Source organism: Phycodurus eques, chromosome 7, assembly GCF_024500275.1.
Source record: "Phycodurus eques isolate BA_2022a chromosome 7, UOR_Pequ_1.1, whole genome shotgun sequence".
Taxonomy (NCBI): Eukaryota; Metazoa; Chordata; class Actinopteri; order Syngnathiformes; family Syngnathidae; genus Phycodurus; species Phycodurus eques.
In genome coordinates this window covers 14,469,727-14,493,518 of record NC_084531.1, presented here as the reverse complement: position 1 = coordinate 14,493,518, position 23,792 = coordinate 14,469,727, and the positions used below count along the sequence as shown (strand labels likewise).

General features: G+C 40.7%; 1 protein-coding gene across 8 annotated transcripts in view; it reads right to left on the bottom strand.

Moving 5' to 3' along the window:
* The window catches only part of LOC133404734 (muscleblind-like protein 1), a 111,773-nt gene extending 89,385 nt beyond the window's left edge, over positions 1 to 22,388 (bottom strand). For 6 of the 8 annotated variants that reach the window (XM_061680921.1, XM_061680922.1, XM_061680920.1 and 3 more), the window contains exon 1: positions 21,984 to 22,075. The gene's annotated coding sequence lies outside the window, so the exon portion shown is untranslated. Of the gene's footprint in view, positions 1 to 9,910; positions 9,974 to 21,983 lie in introns of those variants that run through there. The other 2 variants (XM_061680927.1, XM_061680917.1) reach the window with 2 other exon arrangements.
* Positions 22,389 to 23,792: the final 1,404 nt, after the last annotated feature.

The following is a 23,792-nucleotide window of genomic DNA, read 5'->3' as shown; positions in this document are numbered from 1 at the left end:
ATCGAGCAGCCACGAGAGAATTCAAGATCAACGAATCCATGGTTTGCAAGTGGAGAAAGCAGGAACACGAGCTTCGCCAAGTCAAGAAGACGAAGCTGAGTTTTCGTGGAAACAAGGCGAGGTGGCCCGAGTTGGAAGACCAACTTGAGCAATGGATTAATGTGCAAAGAACAGCCGGGAGAAGCGTCTCTACAGTCACCATTCGACTGAGGGCAATAATGCTTGCAGAAGAAATGAAAATCAAACATTTTCAAGGAGGTCCGTCTCGGTGCTTTCGTTTGATGAAACGGCGCCATCTATCCATCCGGGCAAGGACTACCGTGGCGCAGCAACTTCGGGCGGATTACAAGGAAAAGATGGCCATCTTCCGCTCCTACTGCAGTAAAAAGATTGCCGACAAACACATCCAGCCCAATCACATCACCAACATGGACGAAGTGCCGCTCACTTTCAACATCCCGGTGAACCACACTGGCGCACGAGAAGTCGGCTTTTACTGTTGTGCTTGGTTGCCATGCTAATGGTCGGAAACTGCCACCTACGGTGATTTTTAAGAGAAAGACGCTGCCTAAAGAAAAGTTTCCAGCCGAAGTCATCGTTAAGGCCAATCAAAAGGGCTGGATGGACGAGGAGAACATGAGAGAGTGGCTGAGTGAGGTGTACGTAAAGAGACTGGATTTTTTTTTTTCCCACGCGTCCCTGTTGACCTGTGACTCCATGCGCGCCCATCTCACAGTCGCTGTGAAAAACCAAGTGCAACTAAGACTGGGAGGCAACGCCGGGCGAGTTACGCCATCCATATGTGGATGCTTGGGCTAAGGTATCTGCTATGACTGCTTTCGCGAAAGCCGGCATCATTGCTGAACAGCCCCCCGCCAACGAGACTGACTCTGACAATGACGAGAGGGAACCCGCCGTGTTTGTTGGAAAACTTGCCCAGCTGTTCATTTTGGATACAGAAGATGAGGACTTTGATGGATTTGTGGATGAGGATTGATCAAAAAATAACGTGAGTACATTGTTAAATACTTTAATAAAGTACGACCGAACTCAGTTTTGCTCCCGCTGCCTTTTTAAAAACATTGTTTTAGCGTGCATGCATGCTACCGTTTGTTTTAAACTAGTGTATGTTTTACCATGCTTGGGCCCAATAATACGGTGCGTCTTATGTATGTGTTAAATACAGCAATAGACCCCGTAACTGAGACTGCGCCTTTTAATACGGTGTGCCCTATGGTCGTGAAAATACGGTAACCCCTAACACATGCCAGCTTTCTAGTAATTTCTGTTGATCACTTTTTGTACAAAATCCGACTAAAGTGAAAATAAAAGGAGACAAAAGAACCAATGGAGCAGCGTCATGATGCTGATATCCAAACACCGTGTGATCTGTGAATTTTGATGTCGTGACCAATACAGGAAATGCCAAGCAGAGTAGAGGTTACCCAAAAGTGCAACATTTCCAATGTGTGACTAAGGACAAAAATACTTCCAATCAAAACAACCCTGATGACATAAACCCATTTCCAAAAATGGCCATTTAGTGAAGAAACAGCTGTCTCTGCTTCAAACCCTCAAAATGCCTTGTCATAGTTGTTGGCATTTGATACCCACATGCAAGAAAGCATCATAAATCTCACAGAAATGCATGCTCACTCTCATCGATGTGAAGTCTCTGCTTACCATGCGAGTGGCGAGTGGAAGACAACAAACCAAGATCGGTTTTCTTACTCAGGACACTGTAACAAACCTGAACTCCAACACTGGTGTATCATAAAATGTACAATATAAAACTTTTTCTCAACATGATCCAATCAGGGTTTCAGAGCGACGACAAATGGACAAACGGGCTTGCCATTGCTAAATTAGGATGTCATGTCTTATACAGGAACAAAGTTTTTTGGGGGGTTTTTTTCCTCGCAAAGCCTCATTTGCAACCCAAAACCTTATGAAAAAGTTACATATACACATGTTAAAAAAGTTAGATCACGCAATGAAACCTGGTACACACGTAACTGATTTTTAACATCTTAAAGGTGAAGTTTGCAGTTTTAAAAAAAATGTAAACAAAAAATAAACAGTTTCCGTCGTGTTTAAACTGTCAGTATGACCTGACAGTAGAATATAATCAATATAATCTTTTAAAAAATTATCCCTCTGGCCCCAGGGTAAGCCTCTAATTTTTTATTTTAATTATTATTTTAAAACTTGTCCCCCCCGTGACAGGAACAGTCTATAAGAGACTGTAGAGACAGAAGGCGTGATCGAATAGCATTTCAATCATTTTTTTGTGTGTGCAGACACACGCAGGCACATGCTGCAGCCTCACTGTCACTATACCCAGCAGCCTCATGCAGACTTTTTTATTTGGCCAGATTATTTACCTTCGGTCAGCAACAAAAGTTAAAAAGAAGTAATCGGACAGCTCTCAAGACAAAACAAGGGTAAACATGTTCAAATTAGTGAGGGGCGTGGCTTTTGTCAGAGGTGCGAGGGGAGGAGGGAGGAGAGAAGTGAGGCTACATTCAAGTCTTGCTCGCAGTTTGAAAATTGCAAACATTGAGAAATCAAAAACATCAAGTCAAGTGTGTGATACCTGCTCTTATATTATGTGTTGTACCCGAGTATATCTCCACTGATAATTGTAAGTCTACTCCCCCAAAACAAAAGTCTTTCATTGTACCAAGACTGATCTGTGAGAAGCCGCATGATTCCACAGGGCATACTGGTCAGGTTCAACATTTACGATTATCGGTCCGGACCGTTTTCAGAGTGGTATGGGGAGGGGGAAAAAAATCATCACTCTCAATGCACCCCTCGCCACAGGATAGTCGCTGAGAATAATCTGTCAGAGACATCTGATAATCGGGCCTTTGCTGACTTGGATTGGAGTGGGGGAATCGATCGCTTATCAGTATGTGTGTATCCCACTGAAGGAAATGACAAAAACACATACAATCAGGATTCGGTGCCGTAGCGTGGGTTCAAATTGCCCAGCAATGTACGCCACCAAAAAACCCATACAGTTTTAAGGCATCCACAGACCTATGGTATACTGTATATAATGTTTGTAAAGAATATGCGCCAGGAAGGCAAAAAAGTGAATAACTACCTGAACTAAAACAATGATAAAAACTTCTTGTGTATTGGGTTGGGCCGCCAGAAGCACCCCAAAAGGTTTTTCTCTTATCCATCCATTTTCTGTAGCGCTTATCCTCACGAGGGTCGCGGGTGTGCTGGAGCCTATCCCAGCTATCTTCGGGTGGGAGGCGGGGTACACCCTGAACTGGTCGCCAGCCAATTGTAGGGCTTTTTTCTCTTATATGTCCTTAAAAAGGAAAACAAAAATACTCAATCCTGCAGAACCTGTGAGTGAGGAGGATAAATCGAGTGGCTGTCATAATTAGTTGTCGCTCACATTTTCTCACAGGTAAGTATAAAATGTTTGGTTAGGTTGTGGTTGAGCCATTTAGTAAAACATAATGGCTAGCCTGCTAGCTAACGTCAACTGTACAGCAAACTGCGTATTTCAGTAAAGCACATCTGTGCCATTGATCCGAGCAACAGAAAAGTCAATTAATTAGCCATTCCCTCAATGATCATGTTAACGATGTCTGAATTTCCACCACATTTTTTTATTCAACTGACCTGTTGAAATGTAAATTACTTCCAAGTTATTTACCTCACGCAGAATCTTCTTTTCGACTGACACGTCACAAAATCAAACTATAGTAGTCGAGAAGATGGCTAAAATCTTCATTCTAGGCATTTATCTAGTTTTCTCAAATATGTGTGATGTCATGATGAAATGGTCTACTGCAACTACAAATTTCAGTTTTTTGTATTTGTTAATTCATGATCCCACTACTTCCGCCTTAGAAATGTTGTGCCAGGCCAAAAACTGGTGCCCGCTGGACGTTATTTCCCAACTGAATGACTTCTCAGTATTAACTATAAAATGGATGTTGAAAAGAAAACAATGGCCGCTGTGCAGCCCTTGTATTAGCTCTCATTAGACCGTGCAGGTGTATTTCTCTCTCCTTGATTGCTTTATAACTACGGCAGGCCTGGTAGATGTGTCAATGGGACATAAACACGTTTGCTTGTTGTTGTTGTTTTTTTTTAACGTTTCTACGAGTGATGCGGTCATTTTTCTCATCTCGGCGAGAGCGGCATGAGGCGAAACAGGCTGTAATCCGTCCACTTCTCCCGTCTATGACTAATGGCTCACGTTGACACCGTAATCAGCGGAAATCACAGGGGGCAAACTCCAAAGGGGCTAGCTGTATTTACCAAAGATTACATCTTCAGCGAGTGTGTGTTAGGGGTGCGACAGCTTTACGGACTGCTGAGAAAATAGCAATCACACGCCATTGACTGACTCGCCTGTGATATTGCCATTCGCCAAATGCTCTCAAAGGACTCTCCCCAGCCATTTTTTTGTATCTAAATGCCAGTGGCGTGCTCTGTGTTGTAGTCCTGTCACCTTCCTCTGCCTTCACCTTGATCACAGCTAGCAGTTTTTGCTCTTGTTTTGGATGCATGCTGACTTTTTACTCTTTGTTCAAACACATTTGCATTCAACAGAGGACCTTTCAGCACCAGAGTGAGGGGGAGGGAGAAAAAAGACGACAGATTTATTGTCATTTTTTTCCTTGTAATTCCACAGATTCCAATCCGGGTGTTCTCCCCACATGGACACGTCACCGTTTACTCGTAGATCTGAGATGCTGTTCTTCCCTCGGATGACCTTGTCGATCTGTCTGCTCTGATCTGCAGTGACGCCTTTTTTCCCGAGCAAACATTCAAAGAGGAACACAGACGAGCCACGTTCGAGATGAGGGGCAAGGAAGTGGAGGTGGTGAGATCAGAGGGAGGACGTTTGCCGGCGGTGAAGTATTAGCACTCGTCGTGACAATCGGGTGAGGGAGCTCGGGCCACAAAATTGGGAAAGTTGATGAAAGTTTAAGCCCGCTGGCCAGCAATATTATGGCAACTGCACAATCTAATGTGATACAAACCTTGCGTATATAAAGCAAAGGGAGGAGTACATGGAACTTTTTTCATCACAATACCCTTCTATTTTCTTGACAGATGATCCTGTTCAATGTTGCAGGGAGCTGGACTCTAAAGCTAACTTTAGGCAAAAGACAGACTACACCCTGGACTGGTCGCTAGTAATCATTCACATCACACCATCACTGAGAGGGAACTTAACCCTCACTTTCTGCATGGAATTCAGGCAAGTGAACTACTACACCATCAGTAACTTCATTCCACACTCCATTTTATACCTAATACAGAGCAACGATTCAGTTGTAAATGATTCATATACTGCTGTTTTATGTATTTCTTTTCACAAGCCCTTTTTTTCCCCATTGGCCCAAGGGCCACAAATGATGACTGTGCATGAAAATAAGTCTGCCTAGCAACAAGTGGCCGAGCAAAAATGTGTTTCAGGTCATGTATGTAACTGTTTTTTTTTTTTTTTTTAACAATTAATTACACTAAAGCCAGGCAACATAATACAAAAAGCCATGCATTAAAAATAATAGAAAGTGGAATTATTAAAGGTGCCAAGGTATGATGGAGAAATTTAAATAAAAACTATTATGTTCGTGCTGTTAATGACATTTTCTTTCCCTTTTCTCTCTAACGGGAGGCTCGTTGTCAACCTCGTAGTCCTCATAGTTGAGAGGTGTGTGGAGTTTGTATGTTCTCCCCGCGCTCGTGTGGATTTTCGCCAGGTACTCGGGCTTCCACCTTCATTGCATGTTAGGTTAATTGAAAGCTCAAACTTGTCCATAGGTGTCAATAGTTATTTGTGTCAATGTGTTCTGTGATTAGCTGATGACCAGTCCAGCGTGTACCCCAACTCTCGCCCAAAGTTAGCTGGGAGAGACTCCAGCACACCCGTCACCCTGAAAGTGATAAGTGGTATAGAAAATGAATGGTTTGATCGATACACCAGAGGTGTCCAAAATCTGGCCTGGCAGCCAATTGCTGTCAATAGATTTTTTTTTTTCTTTTGGCCTGACACATTTCCCCCCAAAATAAAATCAAACACAGCCAGAATCATAACATTAAGGCTGCCAGCATTGCACTTCCTACTTTTCAAAGCCTACTGTATCGCGACGTGGGTCTGAATGTGGAGACGAGCGTCTGCCGCTTCCTATCCCCACTTCATTCTTATCAACAGGAAAACAGTGCGACTGGCCAACAAATTTACTTTACTTGCGGCAGGACTGCGGTCAAGTGGATGGCACCCCTCCCTCACAGTTCAGAGTTTCGGTGTTCAAATCTCAGTTTAGGTCCTCCTGTGTGGAGTTTGCATGTTGCCTCTGTGCGGGTTTTCGACAGGTACTCCGCCTTCTTCCCACATTCCAAAAGCATGCATGTTAAATTGATGTTTGTCTAGATTTTACCTGAAATTGCCTGGCGACCAGTTCAGGGTGTACCCCACCTCTCGCACAAAGTCAGCCGGGATAGGCTCCAGCTTACACACAACCCTAATGAGGATAAGCACTATAGAAAATCGATGGAATGACACCAGAATATTTTTCCTTAAAATGTTGAACTGCTTATCATACCCTGGCCTACAATGAATTAGTTTTAACTTGTTTGATTACCTACTGGTGAAGAATATGTACAGTTGTACTCATAAATTTATACACCCTGGCAGAATTTGTAAGATGTGCATCATTCATTAAAGAAGATATTATTGATCAGGAAAAACATGTTTTTTGTTTGTTTGGTTTTTTTTTTAAATGGGATTCATATTAAACTATACGGCATTTCAGAATAGCACAATCATTAAAAAAAACAAATCTAATATTTCACAAATTAGTATGTAAACTTATGACTTGAGCACAACTGGGAACTGTGATCTTTTGGAGAAACTTTGTTTGTAAATTAAGGTCTGGAGTAATTTATTTACAGCCAAAGGGTCACTGCACAGAGGGTTAGTACTTTCTAGAGGTTCATGAAAATTCTGCTTTTTCAAACAACATAATGATTACTTTCGATTGACATAAACGTCAGAATTTAAATGACACGTAACGGGTAAGAAAATAGAAAAAGTACGACACACTGAATTTCTACACCACAGCAAACTCCACTGGTGCCTCATTTTCTCTTCAAATGATGGTGCCTTATTCTGTCATGGAAGGAACGTTTACAGCTCATCCATAAACTGAAAGTGATGTAGCATTGGTAGGGATCAAGTAAGGTTGTGAATAAAAGAACCTACATTGAACCTGTTGAAAGAGGACCATACCACCATGAGCCAGTAAATACCTCATTATAATCTTTCTAAATGCAGCACAATGCCGGTGTTATAACAGAAAAGAAGTGTGAAAATATGAAGTGAGTCCAAAGCAAACACATTCAAGGCCGCGATCCGTTTTCTTTAGTGAATGCCGAGCAAACGGTGACTGTTGTTTACCCGACAAACACAAAAAGGTTTGGGTGGCACTCTCATCCACTGTGCCGCCTCTGCATCAAAGCATCGCCTTCAATGAACCTTTGCTGGTAGCCGCCTACATGAACAACTAAACTAGTGGATACACTTGACTAGCGTACAAAACACTGATAATATAAATAAAGCGTTCTCAAATCAAACAATTTGGATTAGAACCAAATGCAAAATTCAACAATGATTGGTTGTGTGCCTTTATGTGTTTTTTTTTTTTTTTTTTATGTTTTCCTGAGCATGGCTGTAATAATACAGATTATGTGTGCCAGGAAATGTTTGTGTGGTGTGTGTGTGTGTGTTTTGTATTTATTTATTTATTTTTGGTCACTCATCCAAAAATATGAGTGCATAGCATTAACAGTAGGAGTCACACCAGGGTGCTATCCAACTGGAAGAGTGTGAGAAATTGTCTGCCAGAACAGAAGATGTGTATCAATGTGTGTGTGTGTGTGTGTGTGTGTGTGTGTGTGCGCGCACCAACCTCTCCGTATAAGGGACCGTTCGGGACATTATTCAGGATTAGCTCTCACACTTACTATTCAGGTGCATTCACACACACACAAACTACTGAAAGGCTTTCATAAGGACTACTCAAACACTCTCATATTTATGAGTCTTGCTCTCATTAACACTACTCAAATGCTCTCAGTGATACTACTCAAATGCTCTCATTGGCACTACTCAAATGCTCTCATTGGCACTACTCAAATGCTCTCATTGGCACTACTCAAATGCTCTCATTTACACGAGTCAAATGGTCTCATTGGCACTACTCAAATGCTCTCATTTACACTGGTCAAATGCTCTCTCATTGACTCTACTCAAATGCTCTCATTTACACTACTCAAATGCTCTCATACACATAAGTCTTGCTCTCATTAACACTACTCAAATGCTCTCGTAGGCACGCGTCTTTCTCTCATCAATACTACTCAAATGCTCTCACACACACGCGTCTTGCTCTCATCAACACTACACTCAAATGCGTTCACGCGAGCACGTCAATCACATTCTCGCAAACATCACTGGCATTCACGAGTTCATGTCAATCATGCTCACACGTGAATAGTGTAAATCTTTTATTAGGTAGTTCAATTCAAAAAGTGAAATTATAGAGATGAACTGCACACTGAAGTATTTCATATTTAAAATATGTATTATTTTGATGATTGTAGCACATAGCAAATAAAAACAAATTCCCCTTATTGAGAAACTAAAATATAATGTTTAACAAAATAGTCAATTAATTCAAGAAATGAAGTGATTTTTTAATGTAGAAATTAGGCTGGAATTTGCCTTCTGAAAAATAAGTGTTTAATCACTCTATGAGTACTGAAGAAAAGCTTTTCAACTATATTCAAATTTATTGCGATGTACCTATATTTAAAAAAGTCAATAAAATAAAAATAAAATATTTGACTGTGACTGTGTGTAGTCTGGAGTGCATATCTATGACACGAGCTTCACAACGACAATTAAATTCCTTCATTCCCTTTGGACACCTCATTAGGTACACCGGCGCAGGGGAGCTTAAACGCGACTATCCGGCCATCCTGCCTGCAACGAACTGTATACGTTTCAGATTGTAACGCAGCGGTGTTGAAACTCTGCCTTGAGCCCAGGAGTAAACACGCGTCCACTGCGCTTTAGCCCGAGAGGCACTTTTATTTGGCAGCATCCGCGACCGAATAACGGCGTCTCGCTCTTGATAGACGAGCCAGCCTAGCCCTACGTCATACACGACACGGCTTCCGATTGACCGACCATTACGCCATATCCTACAGCACTGAATTGACATGAACTCGTGAATGCCAGTGATGTGTGCGAGAATGTGATTGACGTGCTAGCGTGAACGCATTTGAGTCGTGCTGATGAGAGCAAGACGCGTGCGTGTGAGAGCATTTGAGTAGTGTTAATGAGAGCAAGACTCGTGCGTATGAGAGTATTTGAGTAGTCCTTATGAGAGCCTTTCAGTAGTTTGTGTGTGTGTGAAAGCATTTGAATAGTAAGTGAATAATGTCCCTAACGGCCCCTCATATCTCCGTGCAACATTTAACACTGATGCTCGCCCATTTGTTTGTCCGCTCGGCTCTTTTCCACATTAAAAGTGTCCCGCCTCACACTACTGCACATTAGCAGAGAAGCACGGTGACCATCTGCATGTTATGTATAATTATATGTGCGCGAGAGCACACGTACACGCACACAAAGACACACACAGACACACACAAATATATGCAGTGATCCGTCCCACTGATCATCCAGATGGTTGGTCAAATATTCCAAAAGTGATACGGCAGAAGAGAGCACGACCAAGTAATCAGAGACAACTCGTGCTCGTGTTTAAACGCACACACTGTCTCTCTCTCGCTCTCTGACACACACGCGCACACGCACACGCGCGCACAGACACACACACAGAGTAAACAGACTTACTGTGCGCAAGGACTCATCTGACTGCTGCTGAGAGGGGAATGGAAAGTGAACACCTCATGCCTGCTCGGCGGCACTCCCCTCTCCTCTGTCATTGCCCCCTCCTCCTTTCCCCTCCTCCTCCTCCTCCCTCCCTCGCCCTTCACTCCCTCTTCCGCCTTCCCTCTTGGCGGAGGCTCGCCACATTCAGCGCCACGCACCCAGTCTCCATCTAAGGCAGCGCGGCTAAACGTGTCACACACAATTTATCCGCAGCAGTAATCTCACGGCCGGGGTTGCATGTAGGAAGGGCTGGGGGGTGGGATTGGATGTGTGGGGGCGCGGGCGGGGGCGACGGGCTCTTGGACAAACTTCTACTTTCAACAATCCCACCATTTCTCATATTGCGAAAATGCTAGCGAGGAAGGAGATTCAAGTGGTCTCCGCTGTTCCAGCTCCTCCCTCGTCCTTGTCTCTCTTACCATCTGCAGGCACCAACTCTCATACAGATGCAGTTACTTTACACAGCACCACCTGCACCCGCACACCTTCCTTTTCTCCGTTCATTTACACGAGCGGAGTAAGGACAAAAAAAACAAAAAAGAAAACCGGCATGGTAAACAGAACCAAGGTCGAACACAACAGGTGAAGGGACCCGGGTTGACTTTGGAATCAATGGTTTCCCATAGGAAATACTGCAAAGAGAAATAATCGATTCCACGGTCAAAATGTCACCATCATAAAACCTTTAGCAAATTGAGATTTAACATTATTAAAACACTCTTACATGCGTAAAAATAAGGCAATCAATGTTTAGTGAAAACCTCAGGGCAGGATGCGCTTCATTAAGTTCTGAGTTTTTGTGTTTCATAGCAAAACATCCAACTTTTCCACTAACTTCCGCCCACATCCTCCCACGGAAACCCACATTGTTTGCAATTTAGTGTCTCGTATAATATTGATGAGCGTCCTCTGAATTCTTCAGAAGGAGTTTGTTCAGGTACAACCCCTGGAAATGGCCAAAAGCTATATCCAATAAACATCAATTGATCCATTGGACAACATGTTCAAACTCTATGTGGAGCGCCGCTAAATGGTTTTGTGGAGGTCACATCTGGTACCCCGGAAATATGTACATTTTCTAGATGCATTGCTATAAAATATACAATTCAAAAACACCAACAAACTGAAGAAAAAACACCACCAGGAGGCAGTGGATTTCAAATGTACCACAGTAAATTAACGTTTGAGGGATAATTAGCTTGCGGTAGGACAGAGGCTGTTCGTCAGCGATGTTCTTGGGAGACTTTCCAATTGGCTTGACGGCTGTCATTACCATTTGGCAACCGTCGAGAACAAGAAAGACTTGAGAGGCGCTGGCCTGCGTTCAAGTATTCAAATTGCACGTTTTCTTATTCAAACAGAGCAAGTCGTGCATGACAAATACAAGAGCTGTACCAAACCTTTGACCTTTATGAAGTTAACAATGGTCGCGCGCAAATGAGAGCTGTTTCGAATATTATGCCTCTCTCATTTAACGAAGCAAGTTAACTGAAATATAGGGTGTCCCCAAATATTGACATCATTTCATCATCGAATACCAAAGGCCAATTCTTGCTCAGAAGAAAAATAACCAAGTTTTTTTTTCATATCATAAACCCATTCCCAGGAGTCTTAACATTTTCTTTTATGTTTTCAAAAAAGAAATACCCCAAAAATGTGGAATTATTGTACATTTTAGACACCCTATTTCCTTTCTTGCTAAAATCAAGCCGCAATAGGGGTTGGTCCCTCAATTGGTTTTAAAATCAATGTTTGAATATGTTGGAATTCTAATACATACATCTATTAATTTTCGACATGGGGAAGCACAGTGGGGATGAGTGGTTAGCACATCTGCCTCACAGTTCTAAGTTCGAATCTCGGCTACGGCTTTCCTGTGAGTTTTCATGTTCTCCCGGGCTTGCCAGGGTTTTCTGCGGGTAGTCCAGCTTCCTCCCCTAGCTGCCCTCCTTCCCACCAAACGGGGGACACCGTCTCGCACTCTGGCTGGGAGGGGACTGACTACATTTGCGGGCCCTGCAGGTTTTTTGGGGGTGTCTTGCTCTCCTGGAGTTGGGTGGGAGGGCATTGTGTGTGTGTGGGTCGGGGAGGGAGGGAATGGGCGTTGGGCCCCTGCGGCCTCCTCCAGGTGGCCGGTTTTTGGGTGCCTCGGTGGGGCCGAGGGACCACCCTGGGTCTCTCGCCGTGGGCGGTGTCCCGTCCACCGGGCCGTTCTCGCGTGGACTCCTGGGCCCGACCCCGCCTCTCGGGTGGGTGGGGTGTTGTCCTCAGTCCCCACGGTGCAGGCGCAGCAATTACAGGACACTTCTGGCGGCCATTGTGCATGCGAAATGGTGTCAATTCACTTGCATCTGTCTGCAGACACACATTATTCGCTTGGTGTGGGGCCACTCACCCATTGCGATAAATAACTCTTAACTATACGAAATTCCTGAATGTCCCCCCACTTGCACACTTGTTCCTATAGCCTTTAAACACTTGTTCCTATAGCCTTTAAACTAGCTCTCACTAGCTCTGTCCTGCATGCTTGCCCTCCTGTCCTTGTCCTATCTTGTCCTGTCCTTCCTTCACAGGTTGTAGCACTACTGCCCCATATAACGCATATCTAATGTGTCACGGTACTAGGGATATAATGGTTTACTTTCCGTATCCTTTTTACAGCTAATGTCCTGTCCTGGTTGTATTCTCTTCCTATATTAGTTATCTTTCCACTGTCTCCACTTTGTGTTTTTTCCATCACCCCCCTTTTAAACTTTGTTTCTGTCCGACTGAAATTTTCAATAAATATTCATCAGAAACCGAAGAACCACTGTGGCAGGTTAAAAATTCCACTGTGGCACTGTAAAACTGTTCTGGCATAAAAGGGACACAGATCCCCCTTTCTGCTTGACCTAACAGCCAAACAGGACAAAAAATAAATAAATAAAAATTGTACTGAAAAAATGTTTGAAAGCAAACTTCTAAAAGATTAAATGCATATGTATTGTACTTCAAAGTTAAATACAACTTTAATGTATTCCACAAATGTACTGCACTGGATTAAAAAAAGTAAGCCATTGTAAAATTATGAACTGCTTGAGCATTTAATTCTATCGCACACCGCACTTTGTGAATCACTGGCCTCAGACATGTACTGTAGTTACCCAGATATTCATATTTCAAATGATATCCATTTTTTTGGAGCCCCTTGTATCAGAATCGCCTCTCAGTGCAATGGAGTAATAAATGCATTGCCACAGAGACCGTGTGGTGCAGTCTCTCTCCTCCACAGAATCCGTTCACTCCCAGGACAGCAAGAGTCCCAACTGTTGCCATGACGCCCAACTCCATCAACATTACATCGGGTGCGCGCATGTGACTTTGTCAGGTGGATTTTACAAAGTGACTCACACTCACTGACTTGTGACTGCAACAAATCATGTGTTCAGAATTTATCACTATATTGGCTTGTGTATGTGTGATTAAGCAGGAGCCTCATCTCCAGAGCGCATATGAGGGATCCGAACATCGCATGCATAAATATTTATCAACATGTCCTAAGAGTCCAGGAGAAGCACCGCAGTCATCGGCAATGCGAAATGACAATAAGTACCACCACCCACCCCCCGGCCCCGCCCCTCGTGTGACTCACAAAAAGGCCCTGCACTGCCTTCAAGGCATTGCGGAGAAATCACAAGATTATGATTGTTTACAGATGGACTCTAAAAATACAAAGCATGATGTCACTCTGAATGGGAAAAACACTTTTCGGCAAAGGGAAGGTTTGTTTTTACTTCTGTCTAGCAGACACACGGTTTAAAAAATTACGGAAAAAATCTGGTAGCTGAGTTCCCAGAATTTTTCCATTAAAAACTACCGTTTAAAAAAAAAAAAAAAAAAAAAAAAAAAACAATCCAGAAAAAAATCTGGCACCTCGGTTGCCAGAATTTTTCTGTAAAAAAAATACAATAAAATGTAAACATTTACAGAATATACGGTACATTTTACAACATAAAACATTAACTACAGTTTGAAGTGGTAAATTAGTGGTAATAGCCGTTTTCAGCTAAATTAACATGAGCTTGCTGTCAATTAAACCAATTAATTCAGTAGGATTTCCATATACTTGTCACTTATTGTACACTAAATTCCATTAAATTTTATTTTAAAAATACCAGCAAAAAAACATTGATTAATTGTTAAAGCGCCAAAATATGGCTGTCATTTTGGCAGAAAAATTCAATCAATTTTTCTGAAATGTTGTCTATAATAACATTGCCTTTTGCAGTATTGCACATATTGAACTGTTAGATGTTCTCATTACGAGAAATGTGGAAAATGTAAATTAAAAAATAAAATAAAAGGCAAAAGATAATCAAAACTAGATACCAAAAGAGTAACTACAATGAAAAATAAAAAACAACTCCAAAATCACATTGAAATAATTTATTAGAAGTGATTTGACCAGAGGCGGCACGGTGGCCGACTGGTTAGAGCGTCAGCCTCACAGTTCTGAGGACCCGGGTTTAATCCCTGGCCCCGCCTGTGTGGAGTTTGCATGTTCTCCCCGTGCCTGCGTGGGTTTTCTCCGGGCACTCCGGTTTCCTCCCACATCCCAAAAACATGCATTATTTGGAGACTCTAAATTGCCCGTAGGCATGACTGTGAGTGCGAATGGTTGTTTGTTTCTATGTGCCCTGCGATTGGCTGGCAACCAGTTCAGGGTGTACCCCGCCTCCTGCCCGATGACGGATGGGATAGGCTCCAGCACGCCCGCGACCCTAGTGAGGAGAAGCGGCTCAGAAAATGGATGGATGGATGGATTTGACCAGATTTGATAGTGGAAAAACAAGTTACACAAGGTTGCATCGTTCTTTAAGATATAGCACTCAATTTGTTCTTTTCAAAATTAAATAACATGGATTATGTGTCTTTATCTCCTTTTAATATGAGCATTTAAAAAAAAATATTAAAACAGATCTGATCAAACTTGGTAGTGAAAAACTATTAAAGCAGTTACACAAAGTTGCGTTGCATAGCGCTTTACGATACAGTACTCAATTCATGTTCTTTTGAAAATTTAATAACATGGATTTCTGGTATTTATCTCCTATTAACTTCAATATTTCTGTAAGCTCTGAACTTTAATTATTTAGATTTTTAACAATTCAATAAATGGAAAATAACAGATCACGAATACCACAGCAGAAAGTCTAGCTATTCAGCAATCATGTCTCTTGTGATCGGAAAGTTCCTGCATCAAGGTGAGGACTCTCTGATTGTGTATATCAATCCAAGAAAAAAAAGCAATAAGACCTTGTGAAGATGCTGACTGAAGCTGGTAAGAGTGTGTCACTATCCACAGTGAAACTATTACTGTACTGACATGCGCCGAAAGGCCACTCTGTCATTACGCCAAAAGAAACCCCCAAAAGTCAGAATACAATTTTCACATGTAAACAGGGATATAGAGAGACATGTCCTGTGGTTTGACGAAATTAAAATTGGACTGTTTGGCCATAATGAGCATCGTTATGTTTGGAGAAAAAAAAAATGGATGTTTGTCAGCCTGAGAATACTATCCCAACATTGAAATATGGGGGTGGTAGCCTCAGATTGTGGGGTTGTTTTGCTTCAGAAGTACACTTCACAAATAGATGGCATCATGCGGAAAGAAAATAATGTGTAAATACTGAAGCAACATCTGAGGACATCAGCCAGGAGGTTAAAGCGTGGGTGTCTTCCAAATGGACCATGACCTGAAGCATACTGCCAAACTGGTAACAAAGTCAATGTTTTGGAGTGGTTCTGATCTCAAGCCTGTTGAAAATTTATGGACAGACCTGCAATGGCATGTGCGAGCTAATTGGCTAAACTTGGCTCAGTTGCACCAGTTCTGTTCAGTTTAAAGGCAATAGTACCAAATGCTAATGAAATGTATGTAAACTTACAACAAAGAAGAAATTAATGAAGAAAAAAAAACATTGACATTATCCTGACAATTAGTAAATATAAATAATTTTGGTAATCCTAATTGAACCAAAACGTGAAAAGTTTAGTCTAATTTCATGTTTGACAGTGAGAAAAAAACGTGTATGTGACTATTCATATAGTTTATGTAAACATCTGATTTTAAATTGTATATTTAAGCTATTTGTGTACAACAGAGTGTAGTCAATATGGATTTATACAGGATTTTCTGTTTTGAAATGTAAAACAACTAACATTCAGTTGAGTCGATGTTAAGTAGAATAGTCAAGTTACTGTAGATGTAGAGTACAATGGATTGAAGTAAAAAGAGTACAATAGACTAAAGTGAATGTAAAGTAGATGCAGAGTAAATTTGTTTGTTTAGTATTTATGACATGTCACTGATGGTGTAGTGGTACACTCGCCTGACTTTGGTGCAGGCAGCGTGGGTTCAGTTCCCACTCAGTGACAGTGTGAATGTGAGTGCGAATGGTTGTCCGTGTCTATATGTGCCCTGTGACTGACTGGCGACCAGTTCAGGGTGTAGTCCGCCTTTCGCCCAAAGTCAGCTGGGATAGGCTCCAGCGTCCCGCGACCCTAACCAGGATAAGCGGTGTTGAAAATGGATGGATGGATAGTATTTATGACTACCCGACCCCCAAAAAATGTTATTTTAACAACATTGTATTGTTTGTTTTCTTTTTGTATTACAGTTTTTCAAGGTTTTTTTCTACTGTTATATGTAAATTTTACAGAGAAATGTGGTTATTTTAACATATCTTTACTTTAAAATGTACATTTGGGAATGGTTGAGTAATTTACAAAATATTATTGTAAATTCTACATGTTTTCAGTGTTTGACACCCCTGTGCTATGCTATGTTCAAGAAAAGTTTGTGTTTTTGAACAATATTTGATTAAAATAAAAGACATTGTCATCACAATTGCAAGACGTAATGGCATTATCAAGTATCAGTACTTACTATCAACGGGTACCGATAAGTATTTGTACTTGTTTTGAATTGTGATGAAAAATGCACAACATGTTTACTTTAAAGCCATAAAGAAAAGCTCACTTTATATGTTCATCATGATGAGCTGGGGTCTGTAAAGGTAAATATGTTATTAACACGCTGGTGTAAAAAAAACGAACAAGAGCTGAAATGTTTTTTTTTAAATAAAATCACTCTGAAGTAAATGTACTTCCCGCTAATGATGAGGTCCTTCTGGTTTAAGAGGCACACATTGATGAGAAAATACGACATGTTGAAACGTTTTGGACTAATTGCTGCAATTGCAGATAATTTAGTGAGAACACGTTTTTTTGTTATTTTTTTGCATGCTGCTATGCAGAGTGTGTGAGTAGGTGAAAAGGCATGCTTGCTGTAACATTTCTGTGATCCCTTTAAAAGGAGATGAGCATGGATTCCAAGAAGAAAAAGGACAAGGGAAGGGAAATAACATACAGAATGAGAGAGTGGGGATTTAATAGTAACATCTGGATCCATCTATCATCTTTGATGCTAAGCGAGGCTAAAAGCTGTACTGACAGCAAGAGAAGCTTTTTTTTTTTTTGTCCTTTACAAGTATGGAAACTTCCAGCAAGGTGATCTGCTTTCAGTGATCTCTTCTCGCTTGTTATGGATTTCAATGTCACTTTGTCAACGTTTTTCATCATGCTGAATATTCATGACTTTTGCTAATCGTTGCTGCCTGGCACATTTATGTCTAACCGAAGGAAATGAGTAGGCTAAAATTAAATTGCTAAATAGCAAAATACAACCAGCCAAATATAGATAAACGAATGTTTCCGTATAGTATATTGTAGTTACTGATGACACTTATGAATTGTGTATTTTCATCATGAATTATTTATATTTTATTGTCGTATATTTAAGTGTTTTCTATTTTTTTATTTGGTAACTTAATAATTTAACTTACCTATCTATAGCCTTCTAAATGTATATATAATACAGGAATGATTTTGATAATTTTTTAAAACAGTTTTTACAATGACACACAACCAGTTCAGGGTGTACCCCGCCTCCTGCCCGATGACAGCTGGGATTGGCTCCAGCACGCCCGCGACCCTAGTGAGGAGAAGCGGCTCAGAAAATGGATGGATGGATGGATGGATATTTATGGTAAATTAGCCATTGTTTTAGTACATTACAATATTTTTAAATCCGTTATTTTTGAATGTATCATCCATTTTATCAGTCAAGTTTCCAGTAATAAATACATACAATATTAACTAATTATTATTTGATTATAAATCGACTAAAATTTAATAAGTACCAGCAAAACAAAGTACCCTAAAAAAAAAAAACATTTTAAAAAGTACATTACAAGACTCTTTCTTGGGTAACTTTTGGACAAATAATCATTATATCGATGATATTTATAATAATGACAAAATAGTTTATTATGCTATTCTTTTGTTACCTTTATTTGTAATTTTTAAATGTATTATAATCACTACCTTCACTGATTGGTCGGGTGAAATGGCATGATTCTAATAAATCAGTTACATTATTTTATATTTATGTTTTATGATGAATTATAAATCATTTTAGTACATAAGACTTTTACTCCCATATTTAAAAAAACAAAAAACGTAACATTACATTGTACTAACATACTAACAGTATAATTACCTTAATAATAATAACCTTTTTCATCATTATCATGACCATTCTTCACAGATAGGCCTGGAAAGGTCACATGATTCTTCTGTATCTAATAAGAAATGCAGCATCCATTTTAGACAAAGTTACTAAATATGGTTTCTTACTGGTTAAAAAGGTCATTTAACAATATGATTATCATTGTGGGTGATGTCTGCAATAGTGTAAAACTGCAGTACAGTTTATAATACTGTATTTTGACACATTTCAAAAGGGTGACTTATGGCGATAACATTTTGAAACACTTCTATTCATTGTCTGTTAGCTGATTTGAGTCGCAAGGGAAGTATTTGTAAATGAATCAAGAGTCGAGGCTGAACTACAGTGGCTTCTGTCTGCTGGATGTGAGGTCATGATGAAATTAACCTTTATAAAAAATAAAAAATAAAACAGGGGGGTGGGGGCTGGTAGTCTCTTGCTTTGGCGTTTTGCCAGGTGGATTTGCAGCAGGAGAGAAGCGGCGCTTTGAACTAAATGGAGCAAACTGAAAAGTGATAAAAGACTTAACATCTGATATGGATGGTATTTTCATATTTTATTGCTGTGCCACACGTGTACACACATAATGCTGTGAAGTTAGCCCAATAAAATCTAACAACTGCGCCGAGGCTCGGACGTGCGATAAAGGCCAATTTAAGTAAAATGAGTCGCGATGTAGCCGGTGTTCTTCGGGGATCACAGTGTAACCAGCGTTGGCCACGGATTCATTTAGCTTCTATTTGGAAGCTATTTTTTCACTCAAGCCCTATTTGGACTGTGTGGAACGTCTGCAGATGAAACTGAAACATGATTTCTCTGTGGAACCACATGATCCAGAAACAAAATCTCCCATTTGAGTCCCTTAATATAGTTATTACATTTCAAGAGCCATTGAAGCCCTGCAGCCAGCGTCAGTCTCCTATGCGAGGCCGTGCGCGCCTCGCTGGCCCTTACACCACAAAATGAACTTTAAAGACAACGGCGCCACATAGATGTGGACAAGAGCGGACTATACAAATCTTTGGATACCCATCAATGATTGTCCACATTAGCGCAGAACTGGATAAACACCCTAAATGTGACCTATTAGACATAAGATAGGGTTTATTTTTTATTGCGTGACACTTCCTGTTTAAAGCTTCCGATGAATCAAACAGGATTTACTGTGCGGTGTTAAAAATGAATACATATAGTATTGCAATTTAAGTTCCAGTTCGATCAAGTGTTGGTTGAAATTGCACATTTTGCAACATTTCAAACTGAACATGGACCGTATTATTACTTACCTGCTTACACTCCCCTTCAAAAGTATTGGGAGAGTGAGGACAATTTTTTTTTTGCGGTACTGTACACTGAACAAAAATGGTATTTGGTATCAAAATATTAATATGGGCCATGAATTCAAAATTTCAGCTTTATTTCCCATTTTTTTACATCTGGATTGCATAAACAACTCATTTTAAAAAAATTGGTTTTTGCTGCGCAAATGCATTTGAACATTAGTTTGGAGAGTTACGAGTCTCCTATTTAGCAGGTAAAATGCATGCTCAGTGTGTCAACATTGTCCACAACAAGTAATTTGATAAAACAAGTCATTTTGATCATGTATATTCTATTTTCATAATCATATTGAACATTTTGCATGTGTCCTTGAAATTGCTCTCCACCCTGTCATTATGGGTAACTGCCCCTTTAAAAACCCATCTGATGTTTTTATAGTAATATTATGACAAGCGTTTTGTCTTTCTTTAACAGAGAAAGAAACAGTAGTTAGTAAATATTTAGACTTATGTCTTGTCATTTTCATATTGTATGTAGTTGGATGTTATCAAGTTTAACATGTCCACTTTTCCAAAGTCAATCATCAATTGATAAAAAGAAATTGAAAACAGTATTTGTTAAAAAGTACACAAACAGATTGCTAACTGAATCATTCTGCTGAATTGGTACATCATGTATTTATTAAATGCTAACAACAGCCAACAAATGTCCACAATGTCAGCAAGTTTACCTATTTTGCTGTTTGCATGTACTGTACATTGTCTGCTTGCAGTAAATATATTATTATTATTATACACAACAAAATTTCTAACAAAACAACATCTACTTAATACAAGAAATATGAAGTTCAATGGAAAATCTATATTTTATATATTTTGTTTATTATTTAACCAAGTAAAAGACCTGTTGTGACAGAACATCTCTTTTACAATGGTGACCTGGCCAAGAAGGCAGCAAGTTAAACATCAAGTCCAAGTCACTCACATATGAAATGTGAAATATAAACGGAAATGTTGATTTCTTGTTTCTCATATTCGTCCTTTCAATTCAAGTCCAAATATTTTCATTCTTTAACAACAGCAACAAGAAAAAAAAAATCAGGAAATGACATCAGTGTTCCAATGTTTTTAGAGGGGAGTGTAAAGTAGAGTACAGTGCAACTTGTAAAGTAAAATGTTTTACCAGTTGTACACTTCAAAGTTAAACAATATACCCCAAAAGCCACATTTCGATGTAAATTCCAAAAGTGCTCTTTTTGGGTTTTTTGGGGGAGGGGTTTTGGTCTGATGCCCAGCCTAACAGATTACTGTGTACCTTAGAAAAAAGTTAGCTTCCTCCCATACAAGCAGTAAGCTCACTTCACTATGTATTTATTATTATTTTTTTTTATTAACCAGCTGGTAGCTTAATTTTATACTTGTACAACCACAATGAATTTTGCCTATTGACTTGTATGCATGTATATGATGGCAGGAAACACAATCCATTATCGCTCTTACCCTCATCAGGGTCGCCAATCATAGGGCACATCCAGACAGACACTTTCACGCGCACGTTCATACCTATAGATGATTTAGTCTTCAAAGAACCTAACACACATTTTGGAATGTTGGCAAAAACCCACACAAGCACAGGGAGAAAATGCCCACAGGAAGCCCGGAACCGAGATTTGTATCCAGAACCTCAGAACTGTGAGGCAGATGTGCTAACCAGTCGACCACTGTTCTGCCCATTGACTCCAAACTGATTAATTCAAGTTCCCCGAGTTCAAATGGGGGGAAAAAAATTTCAGAGATTTACCACTGTATGTTAAGTCTTTAGTTTGATAGATTTCTAGTTGTATTATTTTTTTTTTCAACTAATGGAACCCAGGGACTTGGGCTACATTTTCCTGAGAGCTAGACTTTTTCTACCACTCGAAAGGCAATACGCAAAACAGTGTAATGTGGTACATTCAAAAAAGCTGCGATTAAACAAAGAGTGAGGAGGAGGAACGACCTTACAAACTGAAACCAACATGGTTAAAAAAACATTCTGAAGCAGCAACACAAGTTGGGCTCATCCGAAGAGAATAAATGACACTGTGGTGCCGATAGAACAAGAGGCGGAAACAGACGGGATGGTTTTTTGGGGTCTTACCTGCTGGCTTGTCGCAGTCGCGTGTGTGTGAGAGCCAGAGTACGCAATCCCCCCTGCGAGAGGAACTGATGAATGTGCACGACAGCGACGTGCGCTGCGTGATCGCGTCGCTCTCTCTCGCTCTCTCAGCTGATACGAGGGGGGATTTCCTCGCCTCCTGTTTGGAGAGAGGAGGCTGTACTCGCACACTCTGCGTACACTTACACACAATATAGGAGAAGAAGAGGAAGAAGCCTCACGATGATGACCATCGCAGCTACGGTTGCTGTGGCAACAGCCTAAAACCTGTACTCCTCCCCACTTTGTCCCACCCTCTACTTTGTTTACATAGTGAAAGTAGAGGATGAAAACAAAAATAACACCGCTTTGTTTGCCGACTGAAATACCCTCGCAGTTGGTGATCACCAACTGTTGCTTCTGCCTCCTGCGATAAACACAGGGCTGCGTGTAGTGTGAGGGACACGAGTAGATACAATGTGTGTGTGTGTGTTGGTGTGTGTTCCTGGAAGGAGGCTACAGTTCCTGTTGATAGTGGCTTCACCCCCCTTTGCTCACGCCACTGGGGCCTGCTGCACTTTGATAAGACACACTGCAGGCTGACATCAGAAACTGGACACTGATCAAATGAGGGGCTCATGAACACACACAGCAGCTAGACACAGGCGCACATATATAAGATATATAAAGACAGGCTCGTCCCTTAATGGAATTACTGTCATAATTATCCACCCTCGAGTTTGATTTAAATCAGAAGATGAATTTTTCAAAAAAAAACAGAGACAGAGGGAATGAAATTGAAAACGAGTAGAGCCTTCCTCGCCACCGTCTCCCATGGAGACAGAGTGGGCGGAAGACCGCCGCTGTCCTTCAGGTCCTCTAAATCTTACAGCATAATCATCGCACTTTCAACCTCCCCCACCTTCCTGGTCCGCTTAGTTTCTCGACATGGACGCTTCTTGTTTTAAGCTCATAGCTGTCATGTCGCCTACAAATCCACAGTAACCCTGCAAGAAGACCCTCCATGACGAAGTGGCTTGGCATAGTATTTTGTACAAACCCCAATACCATTGAAGTTAGGATGTTGTGTAAAACACAAATAAAAACAGAATACAATGATTTGCAATTACTTTTCAACCTATATTCAATTGAATACACACAAGACATTTAATGTTAAATCCGACATTTAATGTTAAATCTAATATATAACGTTAAATCTGATAAACTATTGTTGTGTATTGTTTTTTTGCAAATATTCTTTCATTGAATTGAATTTTGAATTTGATGCCTGCAACACGCTCCAAAAAAGCTTCAACAGGGGCATGTTTACCACTATGTTACATCACCTTTTCTTTTAACACTCAATAAGCATTTGGGAACTGAGGACACTAATTGTTGAAGCTTTGTGGGTGGAATTCTTTCCCACTCTTGCTTGATGTACAACTGCCATATTTTACACTTCATATTGCGCCATACAATTTCAATGGGAGACAGGTCTCGACTGCTGCCAGGCCAGAATAGTACTAGCATTCTTTTACTTCGAAGCCACGCTGCTGTAACACGTGCAGAATGTGTCTTGGCATTGTCTTGCTGAAAAAAGAAGGGACATTCCTGAAAAAGATATTGCTTGGATGGCAGCATATGTTCCTCCAAAACCTGTATCTACCTTTGAGCATTAATGGTGCCTTCACAGACGTGCAAGTTACCCATGCCATGGGCACTAACACACCAACATACCATCACAGATGATGGCTTTTGAAGCTTCCACTGATAACAATCAAAATGGTCCTTTTCCTCTCGGGCCCGCAGGAC